The sequence below is a fragment of the Lissotriton vulgaris genome, chromosome 3_1 (assembly GCF_964263255.1).
Source record: "Lissotriton vulgaris chromosome 3_1, aLisVul1.2, whole genome shotgun sequence".
Classification (NCBI taxonomy): Eukaryota; Metazoa; Chordata; class Amphibia; order Caudata; family Salamandridae; genus Lissotriton; species Lissotriton vulgaris.
Genome location: NC_141689.1, coordinates 716,071,247 through 716,098,818, shown reverse-complemented (window position 1 = coordinate 716,098,818; position 27,572 = coordinate 716,071,247). Strand labels below are relative to the sequence as shown.

The window sequence follows — 27,572 nt, the reverse complement described above, 5'->3', positions numbered from 1 at the left end:
TTTTATATAATCTTCATTCCTAATCCATACACATAAAACACATCCAGGCAACGCGTTTCGTTCAATATATTGAACTTCGGCAGGGCTCTTGTGTACATTAGTGGTGAAAATTACAAGATTATCATCACTCCAATATTCTATATGCGAGTAGAAACATAGATATTCCTCCTTTTAAAGACGGATCAGAAATGCTCCATTAGGATTTCAAAAAACATAGCAGTATGTATAGAAACAGGGATTTTTGCCCATCATCTGTATCTTTTAGGTAAACTAACAAAACAGAATAATAACACACAAAAGAGCTAAATGCAGGAAGTAAAGAACAAGCATTTACAATGCAACGGTCTCGCCTTTGTAAAAGTTAGAGCTATTGACATTGTAAATGACAAACTTTATTTATGTGTTGGTTTTGAAAACAGAAATAAATGGCATTGTCATTTACAATGCCAATCGCTTAATCTCTCGCAAATGCGACACCTATTGCATTTGCACACACACACAGAGCCACACACACACAGCCTCACAGAGCTACATACACACACACAGAGCTACATACACACACAAAGACACACACACACACACACACAACATAAATCCAAGAGCCAATGTAGTTTAATAATTGCTTGGGAAGAAGCATCCACACATACATAAATGGTGTTACATTGTGTCTCCCAGCTCCTCCTGGTCTGTCCTAGTGTGATCTTTGGCATATTTTATATTCCCTGTGCGTTAGATTGTCTGCCAGCGCTGGCAGAGTGTTTACCAATAGTGAACACAATTAGCGTGCCTGTTTCTGTGCCCAGAAAGGGTGGTTTGTGGTTTCCTCACAGTGCTAGCGTCTCCACTCACTCATAACAACCAAAATCTGGGCTGAACGGTCTGTCTTGTGAGGTGGACGACAACTCGAGGCTCCAAGACATTCTGAGGGGACTTTTCATGTTGTCAAAGTTATGACATGTATCCAAAGCAGACCCTCCAAAGCACGTCTCTGGAGAAGGGCAGGCAGCGCCTTGCCTCACCCCTTCGTAGAGCGGAAGGCAGCACACAATTACGGTAGGCAAGGGTGCAAATTGTGGGTGTGATTCTCAATGATATTGGGTTCTTAGGGTGGTCCCTGAGAGGCCTAAGTCACCTATACATTTCAGGTTTTAAACTTGCTCTCTGGCATTTTACTCATTAGTCACAATACTATCAGAATGCAAATTTGAAATCAAAACTGGGAGAGTTCCAAGACCCAACATGGGTCTACTTGAGAGCTCAGATACAGAAAGGGAGCAACATGAAGAACATGAAGTCACAGGAGAATTGGACAACGAGAATGAAAATCAAGAAGAGAAATGTGGAAGGAAGGCATCGAGTGGGAACCAGACAGCTGATGGGCATGCAACAAATGCATAAGCTGGCCGACAAGGGTAAACGGTGTGAGGCTGGTACAATAAATTGACACAGCACAAACAACTAACAAGGAGAAAATGCTTAAGAAAATGAGGGCATATTGAGAATTTATGCAGGCGGTGAGGGCAACTCTGAATCTGTAAAAGACTGGTGAAAGGGTAATGTATGTCGGTTTGTGAGTTAATGAGATTACTGGAAAAATAATAGACTACTTAGGATGGGCATACGTTTGCAAAGAGAACAAGAACACAAAGCCTAGTGGCGAGGAGGAAGAAAAGGTGGTGGAGTTGGATGAATTGAAAGTGATGACACATTAAAAAATAAGTTAAAGCCATTTGCTTTGCTAATGGTATTGTATAGCAAAGCAAATGGCTTTAACTTAATAAAAGGCAAGACCGATTGCATTTTTAATACTTGTTATGTAAGAGGTGTATGGACTATGAAGGCCGAACAATCTGAAATAAATGCATTATGAGAGAAAGACCCGGATGCTATAAGAAGGATTGCTGTTTGTTTCTGTCAGTCCCCACCTGCTCTCATCCCACCCCACCCCCCCCCCACACACACACACAACCCTTTCCTTTCACAGGAGCAGATCATAACGACTCGCCCTCCCCCGAGGACGGATGAATGCCCCGCACGCTTACGGAGGCAAGCTAACGACCAGAGCTTCATAAAGGCAGGATAAATCAACGGTCACCGACATTACGGTAGAATAATGTCCAGCGCCCTCTCATTAAGGCCGATTAATACAGGTAGACGCACTTCTAGCATCTTTACATCGCCCACACTTTAAGTCTAGGAGGTAGCGCTGCCCTTTTATAGCGCCGCCATCACAGCATGAGGACACTGCAAACAGATCCTTGCTGAGCTGTCGACGCAGAGTGACCCAACCCACTGCACGCCCCTTGCCCTTGGTTCATGCACTTAAATCACTTTACATCTCACATGGTGCATAGCTGCGAGGTGGGGGTGCAATGATTATAGCGCTTTCATTTCTCACCGCCACCACCGGTCCGAGTTAGCTGCAGGTTGTCGTGCTCCTCGAAGACCAGTTGGAGCTGTGCATTCACGCACTGCGCCACACGCGCAGGTTTGGCGCTGTAAAGTGCGTGCCAGCTGCAACACAGCGAACCCTACGCACCAGGACACTTTCGGCGCCGGCGCTCGTTTTCTGAGCCAGGGCGCCCTCGCCAGAAGTTTACACCAGAGGGCGCTACAGAGAGTTACCGACTCTCACGCGCCCTGTGGTGCTAGTATGCTGCTTCACAGAGTGATTTTCAACCCCCAGTCCCTGTTACCTCTGCCACATCGCTTAGAGCGCCTGGTTGCTGTGAAAGTGCTTCCCAAACGCTATATCTACTTTCCAATTTAACTCAAATCCACTTCCGTCTGTGCTACACATTTGGAGTGCTCTTATTTGCAAATGGATGGGGGGGGGGGGCGCTCTCCTGAAGCCACCCCGGTCTCTCACAAGTGAGCTCAGACTGAATGGTCGCCTTTGCAGACCCCTCGCTAACATGGGATAAGGCATCCATATTTAATTTTTCTTCTGCGGGTTCTGAGTGAGCTCCTGTGGTGACATCGCCATCCTCGCCTATGCAGTCAAGCTCCTACTGACACTCCTGGGGTGCCACGCTGCCTTCTGTGCAGCTGCAGAGACTGTTTACTACCCGCAGCTCGGCGCCGTGTTAGCTCCTAGGCCAGCCCACTTCAGCGGCGCGGAGGCAGGCGGTCGAGGCGGAGAGAGGGCTGGCTGAGCAAAGCAGCGTCAGTGGCGTAGACCCTCCCGGCACTGCTTAAGGAGTCGTCTTCAAATGAGAATTTCTCTCATGAGAGTTCTGACGTATACGTACTAGATCTGAATTTATTTTATAGTATACGGTTTCGTTTTCAAAATAATAAATGGACAAAAACATGGTATTATTTTTACTAGGTTATTCAAAGAAGGACATTGATCACTAAATTTGCTATTCCTACATTTGTGTCAACAAAACTTCTCACTGAACACAACAGAAACGACTTTTAGACATGGCCGCGCCTTCGTAGACCTGAAACGTTCTGGTCCCATAAGGGGCATTACCAACCGTCGTCCCTTTTCTGTGTCTTTACCCGAACAGCGAGCGAGATATGAAGCGCTGCGAGAGCCGTTGCAGTTATTGCTTAACAGGCAAATACATTGTGCTTTTAGAATATTACTCGCTGGAGTTTCACGGACAGTTTGACAGTCATAGCGTATTTTTTCCCCCAACCTTAACAAGGATATAGCCACTGAAAGAACCAGAAGGAGGCGTGCTCGCGACAGGCTGGGGAGCACACGCACACGTTCCAGGCAGCGAGGGAGGCGTGGCGCGCACCATGGATATCGTCCCCTGAAGGTATGGCAGATCTCCCGATGCATGGGGCGGGGGTGTGTGTCTGTGGGGGGGTAGGCAGCGAGGGAGGCGTGGCGCGCACCATGGATATCGTCCCCTGAAGGTATGGCAGATCTCCCGATGCATGGGGCGGGGGTGTGTGTCTGGGGGGGGGGGGGTAGGGGGCAGCGGCGTGTGTATGCGTGCGTGTCTAGATGCAGTCAAGGCGCGCTCACGAGGTCAGAAGGCACTCCACATGAACAACTACCAGACACATTGACGCCTGCACTTTCAAAGTGAAATGAAACAAAGTGAAACGGACTAAAGGAAGCGCACGGCCCACGTTAAAAAAAGCCACACACATTAGATGCAGTCAAGACGCGCTCACGAGGTCAAATCTCCAAAGGAGAAGCTCGTGACAGCCTGACTACAGCAGAAAAAGCTCGTAACAGTCTGGTGTCCACACCATTCCCAGAAAAGTGGCAACATAAGTTGTCTCGCATAGACAGCAAAAGCTTCGCTTTTGCTTTCATCTAGGCGAGACCTAAAAAAGGAATAAGAATAGGTACCCACTACTCTATGTACTCGGCAATAAAAAGGAAAATCTACTAAGATTGTCTGAGTGACTTCTGTGAAGAGAATCTTTGCCCAGTGCACCATTCCATTTTGAATTGCATTATTCTTCTACTGTGCAGTAGTACCAAACGACGGCGGGTCCAGAAGTTGCAGAGCACGGGAATTTGAGTTTATGAAACAAGAAGTGAGGTGCAGTAATCAAAGTCTGCCGTTGTGGTGTTTGAGTGTATGAGCCTTGTTATATATGGCTCAGCTCACGCATTACTCCTCTGCCCCTGCGTAACAGTTGAGCGCAGATGATTCTGGGGGTCACACATAATATAAAATTATGGATGGGTTAAAAGTGAATTACAGGGATGTTTTTCACCTTGGGGTTCTCAGTGACATCACTGACAATTTGAGTTTCGCTCTCGTCTAGTTGATGTCACTCAGAACCCCTTGGTGAAATACATATCTGTAATTCACTGTTCCCCATCTATAATTTTAAGTGCTATTCGTGGCCTTCATAGGAATTCTCTTTCGTTTACACCAGATTCTAAATCTGGTAATTCACTGCTACGACATAGCAACAGTTGATAAAATCTGTGACCAAATGTTGCTACGTCTTAAAGACCTTCCAGGCCAAGCCATCATGGTTTTGTTCTTGTCTATTTGATGTCCATCAAAACACCGTGAAAACATCTCTGAAACTCAGTTAACACTCTACAATTCTATATATAGTTCTTATACTTGATATTTCCATTTACTGTATTAATACCTGCACATGGTTGTTTACATGTACAATCTAGGAAGAATGTACAATACACAAAAAATGTACTGAGGTAATCAACTTTTACTACCTGCATATGTTGCTTTCACCAGCAAAGGCACTAAACATCAGCTACTTACCACACTCGATCATATTACAGTCATTATGCAGCCATACTAACCAAGAAAAAAAACAAGCACAAATAGTTCAGCCCCTGGGTCTCACCATTCAAAAAACCTACATTTCACTTTAAAGCGGACATACTCATCATACAAACAGCAAGCATTAAAATACCAACTAGGCCCCCAGTCTGATGCACACTTTTGGAAACGGACCTTCAATGCTATACTAATGACAAAGTATTACCTGTACAAGTGCTAATTAATCTTACTGATGTAATTGCTTCTCAGCGCACACACCGTCCTTCCTCACACTTTAAGGGACCTCCATTGTGCCTCTCTGCCTCTCCAATTGTCCTGAATCGAACAAATTAATCTGCCACATTTTTTCTCTACTTTATTTTACGCCACTGTGCCAAATAAAATAACATGGGGAAAAATTGTGCCTCAAGTCCATTATTTCTCAAGTCTGCCTCTGACATTCTGAGTTGGAGTCCACTGCTGAGGCAATGGGGGTGATGTACATGGAGTGTTGACAGTATCTGTACTTCTCAACTCCATTACTTTTATTCATAAGGGGGGGGCTTATAAAAGGCCCAACAGTCCTACGAAGGGTAGATCAGGAGATATGCAATAACATGGCCTTATTCTTTCAAAATAAGGTCTAAGTAATACATGAGGACCTTTTAAACATGCAGGGATCCTGTGACGCCAATAGACATCCAGAGGAGGATCTGCCGCTTATGCAGTGCAGGTTATCCTGTTTTCCAGAAATGGCAAATGAGGAGGTGCAAAATCTACTCCTTTCCATAAAATCAGGCTCTCCTAGGAATCCATGCCCCCCTGCTATTATGCATCTGGCTTCTGAGAAGATCTGTGAGAGGCTGATGCCTCTCATCAATCAAGTGTTGGAGACTGGATCATATCCTGCACTATGGAAACAAGTGGCCATTAGACCCTTGTTAAAAAAAAAAACAACCTTGATCCTCAAGTGCTAAAGAACTATCGTCCGATTGCAGGATTGCCTATGGTGGCGAAGGTCATTGAGAAATCAATGTACAAGGTGCTAAGTGACTATCTAAACTTTCATAATTTACTAGACCCGACACAACATGGCTTTCGGACCTGTCACTCTACCGAATCGGCCTGGATCATTGCAACTGAGGAAATCCGGAGGGTTGTCGATGAGTGGGGCAGTGCGGTCCTTATTCTCCTAGACCTATCGGCAGCATTTGACACCGTGAATCACTCTGTGTTAGTGCAGCTGCTGAAGGATCTAGGGGTGGAGGATACCGCCATTGCCCTGCTCTCCTCCTTTCTGGAGGATAGGGAACAAAATTTGGTCTGGGAAGGACTGGTATCTAAGAGTTTTCATCTTCCATGTGGGGTTCCGCAGGGATCAGCTCTATCCCCCACACTCTAACATTTATGTCACCCCGTTGGCGAGGCTCATCAGAAGGTATGGTTTCGCGTTGGTATCTTACGCGGACGACTCACAACTTGTTATTTCCATCTGCAAGCAGCCTGAGGTCACAGCCGCAAATTTTCATGCTTGCCTATCAGAGATCATTACCTGGATGAACCACAATTTTTTGAAGATCAATACAGATAAAATGGAGATGATGAAATTTGGAGGGGGATCCCCTGTATGGAATGATTCATGGTGGCCAGCCGAGGCTGGGAAGTGTCCAGTTCCCGTCTCTAAGGTTAGGAACCTGGGGGTCATCTTTGATGACAAGTTACATTTCTCTTCCCAGGTCAATAGCCTGATTTCTTCCTGTTTCTTTCTCCTAAAAACACTAAGAAAGATTTTTCCATTCATCTCACCTGAGCTTCAGAAGATAGTAATGGTGAGTGTTTTCTATCTAAATTCGATTACTGTGATGCCCTTTTCTTGGGTATAGATAAAACAAACATGGGAAAGCTCCAATCTCTCCAGAATGCAGCAGCAAGGCTGCTTTTGGACATACCTAGGGGTTGCTCTACCTCGGGGGGTATTAAATCACTGCATTGGCTTCCAGTACAGCAGCGTGTTGAGTTCAAGGCCTTGTGCCTGGTTCATAAGGCGCTGTATGGAGGTGGCACCGTCGAGATTTCTAAATTATTCACGCCCTATACCCCCGCACGCCTTCTAAAATCCACTTATCTAGGTCTGCTTAAAACGTCTAGGGTCAAGCGGGCCAGATGGGGATGTAGGACACAATCCAATTGGGCAGCCCACTTATGGAATAGGTGACCTCTGGCCATGAGATTTCAGGCTAAAGGAAGCTGTTCAGGAAGAACTTGAAGACACTTCTCTTTGTCACTTAAACTGTTGATGAAACAGTCTTTGGATTTGTTCACACACATTAGCGCCAAGACGCCACGGCAATCAAGCGCTTTATAAACTCCTATCCTAAGGTTAAAATGAGGACTGGATGGGTTTAAGTCGATGCTGGTTATTTTGGGGGAGGGGGGGGGGGGGGGGGGGACTGAATGACCCTGGCTAACTGGGGCTTAATATTTAGTAGACAAAAAAAGTTTCATGTGGGACAAATGTAAGCCAGTGGCACTGTATGCCTACAATAATGTACATAGAATTATTGTAAATTGCGACAAACATGTTAGTAAAGTTACTTACTTTAAATCCGTTTATAAACTGCTGCAAAATACGCTACCTTTACATAACTAGTTTGTGAGATTCAAAGAACGAGCTAACGAGTTTGTTTGCATAAATCATGAACACTTTATTTCATATATCACACTGATTAGACGTCTGTACAAACTTGCATCATTAGAAGAGCTGGTTCACAAAATTTATAATGAAAGAGAGGAAGATAATTTAAAAAAATATATATATTGGAGACAACAACGCTGCACTGTTTTTTTAACGCAGTAAGCCAATTATCCTTGCTGTCATTTATGTGGCTTATTTGTATGCGTACTCATTGGAACTACGCTGTATTAAAGGCAGACATGTTTCAGCCCTTAATTTAAGGCCTCCTCAGATACATTTAAAATGTAATGTATATACTTTTAAAGATGCACAGAGAAACATGGTTTAGTTATCAAATGCATTCATGTCTAAAGCAAGGCGTACGCATTACAAGAATGTCATAGCACAAAACATCCATATTTTTGGCTAATAAAAAGGTTGTCTATTATGGATTATACTGTGCATTTCATGAGCACTATTCTGCACACGGATGGATGTATCCAAATTAACATATTATTGTAGTGTCTCATGGGCCATTAAATAAGGCGGTGGATGCAGACATTCATCATTTTTCTGGACTCAACCATGGACTTTGTCAGTTATGATACATACATTCTATGGATATCGTTATTTTGAGTTACTGGTTTGCCCACTTGGAGAATGCATTGTTCAACACTAACTGTATGCACTGGTCATTCGGTTGTAACAACTTTGTCTCAGGAGATGTCCACATCTCAGACATCCATGTAGTGACTGCACTATTCACCCAAACATAATCCTGTTTTGGGAAACCCCTTTAATGGCATTTTATCTTAATGGCAGCATATTGTTACACTCTAGTATTTCTCTTTATCAACATTCATGGTGTCAAACGTATATGTCACTTTTAAGTTACATTATGCACTCTTTGATGCAATTGTTTCCACTCCAATATGGCAGACACGGTTTTGCAGCATTGGCACAATTTGGCATGTAGTCCACTTTCAATGTTTACTCTTATCTGTACATATGCATTCCAGTGCAAGCATTCACTTATGTGAGCAAGCCCGCAAAACAGCCGAAACACGTTGTGGATTTATGAAGCAATAGATCTTTATCTTCAACCCTGGTTTCACTGCGAGCGCACTTTATTTAGACTTGAATATATATATATATATATATATATATATATATATATATATATATATATATATATATATATATTCATTCACGACATCTCCCCATACGGAAAGAACTTGAGCCGCACACGGGACTTCACTTTTTAGCCGTTTTAATTAAAGGAGAACAGCAGGATTAGGACTTGTTCTGACGCGTTTCGTTTCCCCATGGAAACTTTTTCAAAGATGTGTCCTGCACCTAAAAACATACCGTGAGTTCCACAGCGTAATGTTTTAGCTTTTATTACACTTCCTCCGATGGCACCTTTATATGAAATCACTTCCTTTTTTTTGCTGCATTGTGGGGCCTGAGGTCCAGACGGCTGTTTGTGTTTAAAACCCTCCAGTGGGCGGTGAGTTAAATCCTGTTGTTTAATGATCCACTTTACCGGCAAGAAGTTCCCCCATGTCAGCCTGCTTTTGAAGCTGACTCGGGGCCAATACCGAGGTCCAGTCCTCGGCGGAACCGCATATATATATACACACACACACACACACATATACATATACATATTCCAAATACCCATCCCACTGTCAAGAACAGACACCAACACCACTCAGGTTTACGGTACATTGTTTTATTGACGCAACGTCAGGCTCTCACAGGTTACTGTGTTTCAGCCTTAGATGCGGCCTTTCTCACATCACTGGCATTTGCCATCTTGTGCCTTTTATACACTTTTAAAACAAAAATAAAAAATTCAAGAGCCATGTGCATGTAAATAATGAAAAAGACTCACCACTACGCGATACCCACTTTATTCACATATTTCCTAGCAAATATAGCTCCAGGCCATACATAATTGTGATCAAACATTTCACCCCAATAGATCACAAGTCAAGAGGTGTGCCGATTTCTCAATACTTAATAAATGCAATATATCCTGACCCACAACTGATGGACTCAAATTAGTATCTCTGCTAAATTGCTTCCTTATGACAGTTGCAGTATCACGTACAGGTGTCTCACAAATGTTGGATTAGGCAGCATGGTTCTGAACTTCATCACAACATATCAAAAACTACAATGTGATTATGCCCCAGTGGGCAGATTCCCTGTGCTAAATATCACACCACCAGAATGCCTAGGCTGATACTAGGCAGCCACCCTTTTCACACCTCTGCATGACTTAAATACTCAGAATATCAAAATTAGTGATCCAAAACCGAAATCAAGCACATAAAGTTACACCAATATATATGTGAAAATATGGCAAAAAATGGAAAGTCACATCAAAAACGGGGTCACTGTTCCTAAGAGATACAGAAAGAAAGTGTAGGTTCTGAACACAATTTAGAGGACAGTCAACAAGACTGGCCACGGATTTATACAGACCACAGAGGCGCAAAACAGGTTGACTTGTGTTTTATTTCACTAAAATCACACAAAGCTACTAGTGTACATTACAAAACCTTTTTAGTAGCGCCAACATTTCAGGTGTTTTACTCTGGCAAGGCAATATATATATTAAAATTGAATTGATATCCCTTAATCAGTTTTAATTCACTCCGTCGCACACACCCTACATCACCCCACGTGGACAAACTCACACTCCTCAAACAGCAATAAAACCAAATGATCTCCTCTAAAGTGACCCTTTGGGGTACCCGTAGGGCATTGCAGCGCCGGCCCAACGAGGAGCACCGGCACGATGATGAAGCATGACATCCCCAGGGATAGGTAAGGGCAACAAGAAACACTCTTGACTGTTCTCTACATTTTGTTCAAAACCTACACTTTATTTCTATATATCTCTTAGGAAGTGACCTCTTCTTTGATTATCGTTTCGGAGCACGTGCACTGGACCTTTAATAGCTACTAGCTCACATCCTCACCTTCGTTGATAAAAAAAAACAGTGGCATAATAATGTAGTCTGCTAACAAATATAATGGGACTCCATCCCTGAATGCACTGGCATGTCTACACAAAAGGTCTACATACCCTAACTGAGGACACAGCTAAAGGAGCATCAAAATGAGACCCAATCCTGTGCCTACAGATGCACAAACATGTCTTCTTCCATATTTAAACATGCTGGTATTGTGGTATTCAATTTAAGAATGTACCTGGATTCGAGCTGTCTGAGGCATTGTTCCATTTTCCCCCCCTCTAACGTTGCTGGGGACCACATGCAGGACAAAATAGGTAAGTACGGTCACCTTCCTTATCCCCATGGGTATGATATTCTCGTTATGTTTACACTTTACATTCAACAGTGAATTCACTGATAACTTATATATGTATATATGTATGGATAAAAAGATAGATAGATCGATATAGTAGAGTCTATACACGACACCTTGTAAATTGTCTTATCTTTACTGTTTCAAGATGACAGGCACCAAACCTGGAGTGAACGGGTGGGAGGGTTTGAAGGGGCGTTAGGAGAAGCAACAAAGAGCTTTGGAGAGTTGAAGAGGGAGAAACGGAGTGTGGGGGCAGTTATTTGAGGGGTGAAGCGGTAATCTACCCCATGAAGTGCTGAAAGGACACAAGCACTGACAAAGCCAGCAGGTCTCGCCTTTAGGACCTATTGGCTTTGCCAATACCTTTTAGCTATGCTGTGCAGCACCCCCACCCCAGTCTGTGTATAATAAAGCAAAAGCTTATTTTTTATTACAAGTAGGTGGGGAAGCAAACCAGACTGGGGTGGAGCATATAAGCAACAGCTGGAGTCGGCAGACACTAAAGCAACTCAGGGAGCCAGGAGCAACATAGAGGGTGCAATTGGGGGGAGGGGGTGGAACAACAGAAGGCACAGGGCAGTGCAAATGGGTGAGGGAGAGCAGTATAGAGGGCAAGGAAGAAAAGCAAGCAATAGAGAGAGATACAGTGTCACGTAGAGTTGGGAGGGGTTAGCACACTGGAGAGAAAGCAACTGGGGTTGGGAAACACATATGGGCAAGTGTATTACAATGGAGGCAGGAGAGTACCACACTGGCGAGAGAGAGCAACACAGAGAGGGGAAGAGAAGCACACAAGGAAGACGGCTGTGATACACATGCACTTCTGTGGAGTGCTTAAAGAAAAAGACAAAAATGACTGCCTTAAAAAGTCAGCAGTGTAAGGGCACCAGCAATTCGTCCATGTTCCAAGGGAGGGATAAACACAAGAAGAGGAATGAAAGCCCACATATGCGGGTGAATAAGAAGCCAGCAAGAGTGACAGGAAAGCCAACTAATAGCAAGCAATGGGTGGGCTCCAAGTCCTGCCAATCAGATCTCCTTGCAAATGACCGATCCCAAAATTTCAAAAACTGCACCTGGCTTGACTGCTAGGTTAATTTTTTTATTTTAGTCCAGAAATATCCAGCATTTGTAAGTGCTTGATACTTGAGGTACCATATAGTGCAGTCCATTGTTAAGAGTACACATGGTCTGTGGAAAATGTTTTCAAGCTTTTTCGGGATATGAACATACATTTAGACAGTGCTTTGATGGCTTTCCAAGTACGTACTCTGACCTGTAATGAGCTAGTACTTCTTGGTCAGTATACGGGGTGCTGCATGTTTCCCCATAGCTTGGGCCAATCCTGAACAAAATCCACTGGAGATTGTGTGCATTTTGCGACTGACCCTGTATGGCAGGTTAAAGATCTGCACAACTCCAAGGCAGAGTACCAAATGGGCAGTAGAACAAATCCGAGATAATTGAATGTGCAAGAACTTGAACTTTTGTTTTGTGGGACCCATTGTGCCACAAAAACTAGCCTCTACCCAGCTTGCATGGATCACAAGTTTTATTGCTGTCCACGGCTTCCATTTCTCAACAACGGGACTATGAGATCGGACTTTGACCTGTAAACTCAAATTATGGACTGTCCCTACATTACTTAGATGTCACCAGCATGAACAGAATCCCCCCTCCCTGAACACAGGACTCTTGGAAGCATGAGGTTATCACATATGCTTCAAGTACATCTGACTCCTACGTCTGCCTAACCATAAACAATGCGCAGCCACGGTTCTTCGAAAGCCAGTACTGTTTGACTGTAAACATTGGTTCAAAAAATATCCACGTTAACCTTTGGAGGTCCGTAATAGTATACAAAGGCTAGACTGAACACCCTGCAGCATTCGAATTTCTCATTTTATGGTACCTGTATTAGCATTTATGTAGCGCACAACCTGCCATCGTTATGGTATGGCAGTACATTTGGTAGTTCAGGGATTAATTCACAAATGGTTTGCAGGTTTCCACAGCAGACGACAATCTAACTCAGTTTGTAGAGATGCAGTTAGTAGAATTAAAGACTGTAAATCTGTTAGGCGAGCTTGGTAAGCTTCGTGAGTAGTGGGTTTGAAGAGTGATGGCAGTAAACTGCAGGAAAATAACAAATTCGTCAGAGTAGGCAGAGGGGATCATAATGTCCAAACATGCCCAACGAAAATGGATACTAGTCAAATGTATTCCGCTTTAATATTAATATTGAAAGACTGGCTTATTTCTGAAATAAACTAAAATAAATATATGCCTTGGTAGAACCGCACAACGCAGATACTAACTGCCATTACTCACTCTGAGTCAACTCATTCCCCAGAGTACTTCCACAGACTCCTGTGTGAAAAACTCTGTAGTAGTGACTACTCCAGGGGTACCCATCGTGCCGATAGTGAATAGGCTAACATTAACCCCTTTTAGAGTAAGAGGGGTCCACTGGTAAAACAAACAGCAGACCAACGTACAATTCCCTGTACATACAGTTATTTTCTTGGATGTATTCGAAAAGGCTAACGGCAGCAGACAATGGTTTACTAGGGTTCTTAATTTATGTTGTGAGTTCACTCTAAAGTGGTAGACATTTTTTAAAAAGTAAGGACTGTGACTAAACATTGTTTTTTATAGTGTGTGTGAAAACCAATAATGTTAAATTGCAATTGGCTCAATCATTAATATTGCGTCTCACAAAGCAGTCCTTGAATGCTTGCGCAAACTACCCAACTGAGTCATGGAGGCTTTGGGTGTCTAACTTCCAGTCACTGACCAAGAATGCTGGAGAGTGGCAAGCACATGCCGTCCAACCTTTGATACAGCTATGTGGATCCTACAGATTCAGGATCTGAGAAAAAGAATGACAACAACAGTCCCAATAAAATCCAGTCTACTTAGCTATGCTCTGGTGCCTATAAAGCACGTGATAGATTTGTACACTTCATTTGCACTACTTTTGCTCCACCTTTCAAGAAGCAAATATTAAATTATATTAGGCTAGCCTAATTAGTCCGAAGCTATTAGCATTCGAAACCGGTGATTTTAAACAAATGAATTCCCAACATTGTACACTAAAAACCAGCATGTCAAACACGCGAGTTTTATAAGCACAGTTTATGTGACTGTCGCCAAACAGAAGATGCAACAGTGAGTAAAAAAGCCCAGAGTATAATTACTATAGGAATGTGGTCTTCCGCTGCCTGCTGGTGTGCATCTATGTTTCCATACAAAAAGTACTACTGAGAGGTTAGATTTGTAAATAATGTAGTTAATTTTTCTGCAATTTACCTCTGGAATGGAGACTCAAATATGGTAAAGTGGTTATTGGAACAGCACAATTAAATGTTCACGTTTAATGCATAAAGAAGACCGACATCCCAAAATTGTTCGCAGTGGCATTTGCTGTTAAGAGTACACGGGACTAGCATGATCCAAAAAACCCTGAAAATAATGAACTGAAACGTGAGCGGCTGTACATCCAAAAGAAGGGAGGATCAACTTCCTTACTGAATGGAAACGATGTTCTTGTTGCTGACCTACTTCAATGTATACATGAATACATCTACAAAGGGTGGGAAGGACTGTCACACCTCATGAATACACGAACTTTGGTGACAGGCACCAGTGTCGGCTTCGTATTTAGATGGATCGGAGCTCCGCGGGTTGAGGCAGCGAATCCTTGCTATTGATCGCTGGAGGCACCGGTGCGTCGAGGTCTCCCATTATCCGGCGGTGCATAAAAACACGTACACAAACTGCACAATAACCTTTACATCCTGAGTCAAACAAAGACAATCTAGGGTACATGCGATTCTCATCCGTAGCGCACCAGTACCATAAAGGCCAAACCAGGAGATAGCAGACCGGAGGTTGGGGACCCTTCGTCCTTTATTTATCCCCCCCTCACCATCTACCCCCACCAACACCACTCCCACCCCATCCCAACACTCTTCCGGTTTCAGCCTTTCACCAAGACTTCAGTCTCCAGCCATTAATTCACTGTGCTGAGATTTGGGTTTAGACCTAGTGCATCCTAGACACTCCCACTGCCATGATCCCCCTTCTCTTACCCATCCCCCCCAAGCTGTCAAAAAGGTGAGGGTGAGCGCTCCCTGCACGCTCGTGAATACTCTGCCCTAACAGAGCCGTTTTCTGAGGGGACGTGCACGCTGAGAGTACGAAAACGCAGACACACATCGCCGGACTGCTCCTTTTCACCTACCCCATCTCTGCGCCAGGCTGCTGCACCTTCTTCTACAAGCACCGCTCCCAGCTCTACAACGAGCGCGCGCGCACAACAGCATCGCCACCAAGACGGCCACGCGCGAGCGTCAGCCAATCAAATCGTAAGCAGTAGGCACGGCAGACGCACCGCTACAGCAAGGAAGAGGGCGGGCCAGCTCTGCTCGAGGGGCGTGCGCAGCGTCCAGCTGACAACCCTGCTGGTAGAAGAGATATTTCGTAGAGGCTCTGCGCAGAACGAGAAGCTAGATGGTTACATGGTCTGTCTCTCACAAAACACCGCCCACGATGCCCGAGCGGCCGGGAGCCTGGCGCGTGGCCAGGCTGCGAGACTTGGGGCGCGCCGGGGCAGGGTAAAAGGTCAAACCGACTGTCACCAGGGAGGAAATGGCAGTCAAGCAAAGAAAGGGACATGAGTAGACGACAGAGTGAGTAGGAAACAAGCTGCTTCCCACACGTAATGACACACACACTGGCATTCACACTGTTTACCACACAGGAAGGAAATGGCCTGACTGGACATTGCAGAGATCCCAAGAGTAAGGGGATACAATTCAGCCATCGTAGGGCAACCGCCCCCACAACAGTCCGTCACAGCATTCTCACATGCACAGTCCTCCACCCACGCCAGACACCGCTTTCATGTACATCCCCACTAGCCTCACTAATACCGTATACAATTTGAAATATAATTAACACTTTATTTACAAAAATAGTTAAATGCTTCAGCATAGAGCTCCACGGGCACTCTTTCTACAGCCTCGGGGACTCTTTCTACAGCCTACGTTTCACCCCAAAAACTTTATCTTGGTCCAAAACCTATCCTGAATTAGATGTAAACACCCCTTCTAAACATTGAATACACATGCACCAAATAGTGTAAGCAAACGCATGGAGATAGGACGGAACGCTGAAACTTTTCAGAAACTCACCCCCGTCACAGATCTGGGTTGAATCCATCATTGTTCTTTACCTCACTTTGCCACCCCAGTTCAGACCCAGCTATATGCAAATCAGTCTTGTCCCTGGTCTTCATATGAACAGTCCAGCCTGAACTTCCAACACGAATCTTCCCTGGACTGGAAAAAAGCATTCTGGTTACAGTTTCGGGATTTCAGATCTCATCAGCCAGGCTAGATTGAATCCAGTGGCATAGTGAGCAAGGGACCCACGTCTGGGCATACCCTGCCAACTTAGGGCGAATAAAGCAAACATAAGGAGAGGATGGACGTAGCGCTGAAACTTTTCACTCATCCCTTGTTTGCCCTAAATGGGCAGGGTATGCCCAGGCGTGGGCAATTCATTTTGATAAAACACCTTACACAAACACGCAGATTGTAAACACATTGCTAAACACAAACAAGCATTTACAATGCAACGGTTTCGCCTTCGGAAAAGTTTGAGCTATTGGCATTGTAAATGACAAACTTTTTATTTATGTGTTGGTTTTGAAAACAGATAAATAAATGGCATTCTCATTTACAATGCCAATAGCTTACTCTGTCGCAAATGCAAGACGTATTGCATTTGCACACACACACCCACACAAGAGCCCCCCCCACACACACACACAAGAGCCCCCCACACACACCACACAAGAGCCCCCCTCACACACCAGAGCCCCCCACACACACACGCAAGAGCCCCCCACACAAACACACACACGCAAGAGCCCCCCACACAAACACACACACGCAAGAGCCCCCCACACACATACGCAAGAGCCCCCACACACACGCAAGAGCCCCCCCCCCCCACACACACACACACGGAGCCAGCTGTCAATAACTGGGACTCAATCATGTATCACGTAATTTTTTCCCAGGGTAGAGAAAAGTTGAATTCCCAATTATGGGCATCCCTGTAATGCCCAAGGGAATAGGAAAAGAGTAGCCAATTGGATTTGTACCGCAAGGGAAATATTTAGGATAAGGGCCTGAGATTTGCATGTGTTCACTTTGAATCCAGATGCTTTACCAAAGCACTCGTGCTCCTCCAAGATCGGAGGAAACTACCGACAGGGCTTACTAATTGCTAGGAGCAGGTTGTCAGCATACAGCACCACCTATGGGTTTGACATCCCATATAAATTTCCTCTATAAGGGGATGTCACCGCAGTCACTCTGCAATGGACTCCATATAACGAGCAAATAGAAGTGGCGACTTTGCAATGTCCCTTCAGAGAGAGGTACGGGATGGGACAATAACCCATTAAATTGCATGGATGCTACAGGTTCCAAATAAGTAAACCATATGAATATGCAAAATCAGGGAGGGTTCCCAGACCCATCACTTCCAGAAATGATTGCAAAAGGGGCCAGTGGACCTGATCGAACACTCCGTGCCGATTATTATGAGTAGGGCAGGGCCACAAACGCGTAGTCATGTCAATAGGGATAAATCAAGCGCTTGGTATTATCACTGCAGTTGCGCCTTGGTATGAAGCAGGCCTGGCCCAGATCTATCAGTCCAGGCATATACTGGCCCAGTCAGGTAGTTCGGATAGCGCTAAAACTTTTGGCATCTACATTCAATAAAGATATGGGATGATATGAGGTACAATAATGTGAATCTTTCCCGTTTAGGTAATACTGTAATAATTTCTTAGTGTCCATGAGGGAACCCCGAGTGCTAAAGGAGTTGGACAGCCTCGTCAGTACAGCAGCCAGCTGTATGTCAATTTCTTTCTTTTTTGTTAAAAAAATAAACAGCAGCTGTGAACCAATCCAGACTAGGTGCCTTGTCAAGTTTGAGTCGTACAGCCTGGTCATAACACAAATGATTTTATTAACGATTTGTATTGTGAATTGTACTGCTAAGCTGACAGGAACAGGCTAGAAGTGTTCTAATTAAATAAAACATAAAAAAATCAAATATTGTTTATGTGGTCTTTAACCCACATCATATGTCAGTCTCAATAAAACCAAATCCACCTCCTGGAGTTTCCCCCAATGTATTTGTTTGGGAAGCATCAAGAAGACACACAACCGTAAACATTGCCCTGCTTGAAGAATGTTCTTCTGCAGGGGCACCAGGAATGAAGGCAATAAATGACATGAGATACCGCTGTGGATGAAACTTGCGTGACATTAATATGATGCTCTCCTGAACAGGTTTAGTCTCCTAATAGACAATCCGCTGAATGAAGCAAAGAGTTAATCTAAATATTATTCCAAAAACAACTTTGTAACGTCCTTTATTTAAAAATATTATCTGGCGGCACCTAATTAATCAACCGACTGATTTCTATCAGGTAATGAATTTGTCATCTTAGAGTATATTTTTGGGTGATAATCTCAGTTCACCAGCTGGAACCTCGGTGTTTCCAGCCCGTTCCTTCGACTTTCCGAGCTCAGTACAAGGAGCACCGCTGATTTTGGTAGTAATACCCGTTTTTACAAGTCTTTGGGCCTTTACTATATAAAATATATAAAAATATAAAAACGCATAAATAAATAAAATACTGAGAAAGCGCAGTCTAAGACGTCACGTCACGCTTCCCATGTTACACAGGCATTACATATACGCTGTTTAATGTGTCTCAATGTTTACTTCATGTGACAGTTCAGTTCATCTCCTTCAGAACTGCCCCCGGAAACACGACAGAGACACAGCAACAAGCTTCCATCCCATGAGTAAGTACCCCAAAATGCGCCCCCTACAGCTCGACTGCATGAATGCAGTTGGGGCTAAAAGCCACAGACCGGTTACAGCAACAAAGCAAACCTAAAAGTACCTCAAGCTATAAACACCGTAAGAAATTTTCAAGACATTACCATAAATAAATAAATTACTGAGTTCAATGTTTACTTCATGTGACAGTTCAGTTCATCTCCTTCAGAACTGCCCCCGGAAACACGACAGAGACACAGCAACAAGCTTCCATCCCATGAGTAAGTACCCCAAAATGCGCCCCCTACAGCTCGACTGCATGAATGCAGTTGGGGCTAAAAGCCACAGACCGGTTACAGCAACAAAGCAAACCTAAAAGTACCTCAAGCTATAAACACCGTAAGAAATTTTCAAGACATTACCATAAATAAATAAATTACTGAGAAAGCGCAGTCTAAGACGTCACGTCACGCTTCCCATGTTACACAGGCATTACATATACGCTGTTTAATGTGTTTCAATGTTTACTTCATGTGACAGTTCAGTTCATCTCCTTCAGAACTGCCCCCGGAAACACGACAGAGACACAGCAACAAGCTTCCATCCCATGAGTAAGTACCCCAAAATGCGCCCCCTACAGCTCGACTGCATGAATGCAGTTGGGGCTAAAAGCCACAGACCGGTTACAGCAACAAAGCAAACCTAAAAGTACCTCAAGCTATAAACACCGTAAGAAATTTTCAAGACATTACGCTTTGCAGAACTCTTTGGTGCTTAAAACGTGGCTGCAAAAACATCCCTTTTACATCTGCAGCCCATTGACGCGCGTGCCACCCTGTAACAGCTCGCGCACAGCCGGACTAACAAGTAATGTAAGTTTCAACTCACCGCCGAGGATCCCGGAGCTCAGGAACAAGGAAGCAGCGGCGAGCTGGCGAAAATGAAACCTCGGAGATGCGAGGCTCCCAAAGTTCCCTGGAGGCGCGGGTTCATGAAGAAAGAAAAGTCCCTGGCAGAGCAGCTAGGTATCCTGTCCTGTCGTGTTTTTTTCGATAAAACATGTGTTTAGTGCCATTCCTCTTACTAAAATGACTCCAGCGTTCTGACAAATACACGGAAGCAAATCCCACCGAATTTGTAGGCTTGCAGAAGTGTCCTGTGTCTTTAAAAACACAAGCTTCGAAGAATCAGTTGAACTTTTGAACCTAATTCCATTCAGGCAATTTCCAAGAGTAATGCATTTCTCACTGGTAACCACGTTAACAATATACGGTGGCGTGTTAGAGGGTCATGTAAGTGTTGTATGATTTGATTTACATCTGGCTGCCTAAAGACTCTAGGAGTCATGGTCACACGTCACATCTAACAAACAAGAAATAACCGTCCATGCTAGACCCTGCAACTGCTAGTTGGCATCCCACAACAGAAAGCGACAACTGGAGATAGTTGTTGGTTGCAGCCAGACAGTAGCACAGGTTTGTGACCAGCCAGAATGCAGGACTCAGAATTGACAGATCCGAAGACTCACCCTCGCAGGCACGGCCCCCGTCGCAGCTCCCACTGGCCTCCGCTGACGTCGAGGGTTCCCCCGGAGTCAGCCACTCTCAGCGCGGCTCCCGGGGCAGATCCTGATGACGCGGCGAGGCTCCAACAAACGGCGGCGCAGCTCACGGGGACAGGCCCACTGCAGCGGCCAATCAGAGCGCGCCTCTGTCGACGAGCCACCAATGCGGTCGCAGCCCCTTCGTGCCTCGGCCAAGGTGCCGAGCAGCTGACGGGCGGCAGCACCTACGAGGACAGGGGGGGCGGGAGAGGAACGGACGGCGGGAGGGGGCGGGAGAGGACACAGGGGGCGTGAGGCACGAAAATTGGCACAAGTGCGGCGTGGGCAGCCGCGGATTAAAAAAAAATAAAAAAAAATGGCGGCAGCACCTACGAGGACACGGGGGGGGGCGGGAGAGGAACGGACGGCGGGAGGGGGCGGGAGAAGACACAGGGGGCGGGAGGGGGGCGGGAAAGGACACGAGAGGAACGGACGGCGGGAGGGAGGCGGGAAACGGCGGGAGGAGGGACACAAGGCAGGACAGCAGCAAACACGGCCGGACCAGACACGGGGGCGTTCCCGGCGTCGCGTGACGTCGGCAAAAGCCAAAGAATCTCGGGAACGCCCCCGTGTCTGGTCCGGCATTGACGGACGCCTCTCTGTTCCAATGGCTAGCCTCCATTTATGGAGCTAGCCAATGAAGCAGAGAGGCGGGGTAAAGTCACCCATACTAGAAACTACAGATTTCGCTGGAGGAGGAGCCTAACGGCTCCGCCCCCCAGCGAAACCTAAAAACGGAGCTAAGCATCTCATTTTTGTGCAATGCCTTACAAATACTTTAGAGAAGTCGTTTGATAGAAGATCAGAACTCTAAAGTGCACCCTTTCTTGTAAAAAAGAATGACAGCCTACCTATTTTAAACATTAATATTATCAAACATATTGCTGAACCACTAAGGCAGAATCAAAATGCCTTGCCAAATGTTTTTTTGTCCAGCTTTGCCAAAGTGAGGTATTTTGTTATATTCTCAAGTAACGAAATCAGGGCTTTAAGTTTGATTTAAAAGGTGGGGGCGGAGGGTCTTTAAAAGGAGCATGGCCAGATTAGTGCCATTATGAACCTTTTCCAATAGATGTGGCCTATGTAATTAAGAACTTGGCTTAAAAAATGTGAAATCCTGTGCTCCACACAACGTTCCCCTTGACTAGTATTCAAGTGTCTCTCTCTGAGCTTTCTGTTATTCCATCCAGACATAGCACACAATAACGGATATGTGCCTACAGGCCAGACCTATTGGCTTTGGGAATACTTGTTAGCTGTATCAGATTAATGGTTAATAATAATACTGTTGACAAGATTTGGAACGTTTCAATTCTGAAGATATGAAACTGAATTTAACCTTGCATAGGTCTGTGGCAAGAGCAATGGTCTTCCGAGTTTTGCAAACACTACTGTTCTCCCACTCATTTTTACTTTCCTCTACAGCCTCTCTGTGGGAAGCACCCTTTTTCTTCATACATCTTTCTGAAACCTATCTGCATATTTCACACATTTCCTCTTCTGCATCCTCTTTTCACTCTTTCTACACCTACTTATTTGCATCTCCTTCATTTCACCATCTCCCACACCCATTCATCTAGAAGCACTCAATTTCCTTTTATTTTCAGTTGGTCAATTTTTTTATCAGTTTTGCACCTTCTCCACTTATTTTCGTGATTACCATAATTACAAGTGACATGTCACCATTGCTCTGTGCGCTCCGCAGAGGGGCCAAGGATTGGATGAGCATGCATTCAAAGCACCTTTATGACCCACTGATAGGTGCTGTGAAGGTTTCGCACTACCGTCAGTCTCAACTGTAGAACTCTCAATTGCAGCTCATGAACACCACAAACAACCACTCACAACCTGAACTTGCACAAGCACCCACAGCCCACCCATTTCCCAGTTTGCACACTACAACATTTATATGCTGCATGAAAAGAACTACAGTAAAACAGTATCGTCACAAAAGCAAATACTGTTAGATAAGTAAATTAAGCACAAAATGTGAAATCTAAACGTGAGCTACCTCATGACATGGCTTACCTTAAACGTTTTTGTAGTAATTGTTGAGGTATCCTTGTTGAAATTAGTCTGTAATGGACATCAACTTAGGACCTAATAGGGACCCGTTTCAAAGTCAGTTTTTAATAACAGCAGAGTGAGAGACCGATGGGGACCCACTCCACTTAAAGTCTTGGAAAGAACAACATTCCCCAATGGTGAAATGGTCCATGGCATCATTTCAAATTAAGTTTAAAAAAGAATACATCTAGGTTTTATGTGTTAACATTACCTCGGTTTCGATGTCACAATTAACACTCCAACACTTTAAAAGAACAGGTCTGCTCATTACCCCTTGCCTACACCTTACAGCCTAACCTTTGACATCACCGATACAATGCTTTAGTGCCTCCCATTACCACCCTTGAACCTCCCACAACACAGACCAAGAAAACATCCAAGCGCACACAAAACTCATCTTACTTAGTTTGATTCCATCATAAAGTCACCCAGTGTAACCTTTGTTTCCCCTCCCCTGCTTTACCACCTCTGAGTGATCGTAGTGCCACTCCACCTATCAGGAATTGTCTGTCCTGCAACAATCCCAAAAGTCCTTTAAAAAACAAAACCAAAAAAAAGTTATTGGTTTATAGATATTTCACATAGACAGTACTAAGGAAGAATCTTGCAGTAAGCATCCTGCCATTTTGTCCAAGTCGGGTTATCCAGAGCCAAAAAGAACCACCAGAATTAAACAAACCGACATTGGTGGTTACACAAACAATACCATTAAACCATGAAACCGAAAGGAAAAGGTCTATAGTCCAAGGGTCCCTGAATCAAACATAACAAAATAAGAACAACCACCCCCCCCCACACTCCCTTACCCACTCTCGTGCCAAGTCTCTACGGTACTCTCAACATGAGATCACAACAAGTAGGCTCCATCTGGTCACAGCAGATCGACTCACGTCCAAGGTCTTTCTCAATCTCAGTCCCTCACCCCCTAAGCAAAAGTGACACCTACAATGCCTCGTCATCAGATGCGTATGAATCCTGGGACTCCTAAGTCAGTCAGCATAGCATACCAAGCCCGCAGATCATCCTCCAGTTTAGCGTCCCTACGGACAATCCCAACAATCCTTATGTATTCTATCCCCTGCCCTTTCTTCTGCATCATTGTGTAGTACCTGTCCTACAAGTGGTAACATAAAATAGTATTAACAAAACTATCTCAATTAAAGTAAAAATCCCATTCACATAATCCCCATCAATAAAAGGCTCAATTAAATCTGACCACAAATGGTGTCCTCCTCCCCCTGAAAAGCTCTAAGCAACTCTAGACGTACCACTCACTATCACCAGAAACAAAAACTCCTAACCTTTAATACGGTCACTCCCTCAGCTACCCGCCATAGTATCCCAAATGATGGGTATCTTTAAAAACTCTTCTCCTTCCTCCAGGTTTGATGACAACCAAAGGCTGCCGCAGCACCTTTCACACACATAAGATCCCTTTAATAACATAGCCCCTCTAACTTCTGGCCATTCCTTAACCCTTATGTTGAGTTGGCTGAATTACCTGCCCAAAATACCAAAGGGGAGACCGCAGCCATGACCTCTTCTCCCCAGGGTCCCCATTAGAAGATACAACCCAATAAAAACTTAACTTTTCACTAAAGTCAAAAGGCTACTTTAACAGAGCATGTCTCATACAACAGTGCATCTGGCATACTCCTTACAGCCTAACATTTGACCATACTAATACAATGACTTGATGCTGACCATTCCAACCATTACATTTCCCACAACACATCCAAAGAAAACATCCAACCACAGGCAAACTTTATGCTACTTTCCATCATGAAGTTACTCTTTGCAGCTCTTGTCACCCATCTCCTGTTTCACCTGTCACTGACCATAGACACCACACCCACTGAGCTAAAGTTGTTCACAGTGTAATTAACCCAACCATACTTATGTATTTTTGCCCACCCATTTGCCCTGCCACCCAGGAAAGCCCAGCACAAGTGTTTTCCAGCCCCCCTCCTCAGTCTAAACTACCTTACAGTCACTGTTAAAGTGGGGGTTACCCATAGCTGTATGGCCATCCTGCACAATCTCCTTGAGTTTCTCCACACCTTTGCTCTAGTCCACATAATATCCCTTCATCTCTCTGGTCACCTTTCAATGATGTCTTCCTAGCCTTTCTTCTTACCTTCCTATGCAGTAACTCAATCCATGTAATGTATGCCTCCCAACCACAACTCTTTCAAAGCTCCACAGGTCCCTTTTCACATCCTTTAGCAATCCAAGTCCTGAAAACTTAACCAGATTGTTCTCCATCTTAGATGTAGCAATAATAAGTCTGGGTAAACACCCCCTTCCACTTTTCAAAATAATCAGCGCGGCAACACACCAGCTGATTCCACCTCATGGCAACTTCCCCCAACCCCACCATCACAAAATCACAATGCAGACACTATCCAACCCAAGCTGCTTTCTCAAAAATCCTCATCGCAGCTTGCTTGGCGGCACACTGTTTGAGGTACTGCCCCATGATCAAAACTGTGGTCACACCACCCACTGATCCAGCAACACAATCTGCATCACCAAAAAAACTATTAAACATACATACATTTCAAGGATTTTTTGGATTCTTGTCCAACCTAATGTATCTCCCACAGAACTCTGATTTCAATCTACCTTCCACACACGCTCCTCAGAAAAATCTAACCTCACTGCTCTTGTAGCTGTCCCAGTTCTAAATTTGTTTATTCCAAACTGTTTTGTTGGCCAACCTAGACCTCCTAGAGGCTTGTGCATTCTGCCATGTCTTTACCAGACATACTAGATCAACCCCATACAGTACAATGTTTTTCACCCTTCCCTAATTGGTCGGAGTGAGAAACAGGGTTAATAGTTGCCAAGGATGGGGAGTCCGTTACAAGTAACAAGTCCAAAATTGCCTTTTTATTGGGAACCAATCACCCTATCGTAGCCCTTGACTCTCAAGAGTAATGAAGCAGAGCAATCAAAGGTCTACTCACAGGAAGCCACGTGGGCTAGTAACACCAATCTGCGGGTAGGCAACAACACTCAATAAATCATTGTCCAGCCGGCGCTTTTCCTATTGAAAAGGAAAAGCACTTTTATTACACACACTACTAAATACTTAGCATTAAACTACAAATATATACATTCACGTAGATGGAAATAACTCTGGTGAAACATTCATATCACAATACTCCCCAGTGTGTTCCTGAACTCCAAAATCACAACAGAACCCCCCCCCACCCCATCTATACAAGATGCAACACCGCAATATGAAGGGGTGTCATTATAATCATGGCAGACATACTGGCTTTGTCCTCCTGTCCTGGAGAAGAATGCAACCCAGATGACCGGTATAGCGGCTGACGATCGGCGGCTACTTTTTTCCTGAAGGGGAAGAGAGGCTAACATTTGTGTGCCCTCACCTACGAGTGTGTTGCTGGTACGAGTCCTGTTGGCAACCACCGGACTGCGCTTGTAGCACCGATGAGGTGGGGATCGGTCCCGGAGCCCTGATGAAATTACCAAAAATTATTAGGCAATGAAACATGTCGGCTGCTCTAACTGAAATAGTCTAATACATGCCGTTCTTTTAATCGGAGTGCGATCACTGCGAATAATAAGGAATGTACAACGGCAAGTGAGGCACAACTCATTTTAGCTTGGAGAAGCAATTTTCTTCTTTCACGTTACTGGGTCCAGTTGGGTGATGGATAACACAAGCATCAACACTACACTCGGTTTCTTTCTTCACCTTCTCTCACATAAACTATAAAACTTGGGCACAATAAAACATTTTTGTTCCTTTTCAGTCATGAAAGGTACCAATGATGACAACGTGAGTTCCTTTGGTGATGCTTATGTGAGACTCCTTTGGTGATGCTTATGTGAGGTACTTTCTGACCTTTCACAGCTTTTTCTCGTTCTGTTTTATGATGTGAGGGTATGTATGGTGGGATGACACACTTTAAAAATTTAGAGTACAGAACACTTGAAACTGGGCAGGACTGGTAATTTGGTGGAGCCAGCCTTTGGCAGAGATTGGTTACAACGACTGCCCCTGGTATTTTGAAAGTGTACAGTGCTCATTATAATCAGGTCACTTTTTGTATGGTTCAGTGAGTGGAGGGTGATCTGGTCACTATCCCTCGATTGCTCCTTCTCTCCCATGATTTATACATCAGCTCCAGTCCCCAAAGTCCCATAGTTCCTGTGGCATCCTGGTACTTGCCTCGTCCGCACCCAAGGCCAGCCCACAATACCTCCACCAATGTGAAGGAAACAATGCACCCACAAGGTTATTGCCTGTTCCTGGAACATACCTAGTCAAAAAACATAATAAAGTTCAAGAAGCCTAGAACAAATACATGCAGCAACCTCAAAGCTCTCATCCTTTGCCTACTAACTATTCACAACCTCTACAACAGTTTCATTATTCACATTAAAAAACACCTTCCAATTAGCTAAAACTCTACCCCACAGTAGCACTGTCACAACCAACAGGAAGAAATTCAGAAAAACAATGCTCTTCCAAACTTGCACCAAACTACCTGGCCAGGGCTCTGCGTACCATCTCCTATCCCAAAACAAGCTAAGCAGTTTGAACCTATGACATCTGAATATACCTGAACCTGCAACTACCATACATCTTGCTCAGGATACACTGTCACTCTGTTCAAAACATTTTAAAAACAGCCATCCATATTCTCAAATCTTCTCTAACACTTACCTTCAGGTGAAGTCCGATATGACATCACAAAATCAGAAATTCCAACTGTCTGCAAAATGCCGTTCCTGCTCTCACTAGCCTACATGCAAA

At 44.5% G+C, this 27,572-nt stretch overlaps 1 protein-coding gene across 10 annotated transcripts in view; it reads right to left on the bottom strand.

Annotated features, from left to right (window-relative positions):
* The window catches only part of APC (APC regulator of Wnt signaling pathway), an 831,398-nt gene that overhangs the window by 533,274 nt on the left and 270,552 nt on the right, over window positions 1-27,572 (bottom strand). For 2 of the 10 annotated variants that reach the window (XM_086961022.1, XM_086961025.1), the window contains exon 1: window positions 15,479-15,566. The exons of 7 other annotated variants lie outside the window; for them this stretch is intronic. The gene's annotated coding sequence lies outside the window, so the exon portion shown is untranslated. Of the gene's footprint in view, window positions 1-15,478; window positions 15,638-27,572 lie in introns of those variants that run through there. One more of the 10 variants, XM_086961028.1, reaches the window with a different exon arrangement.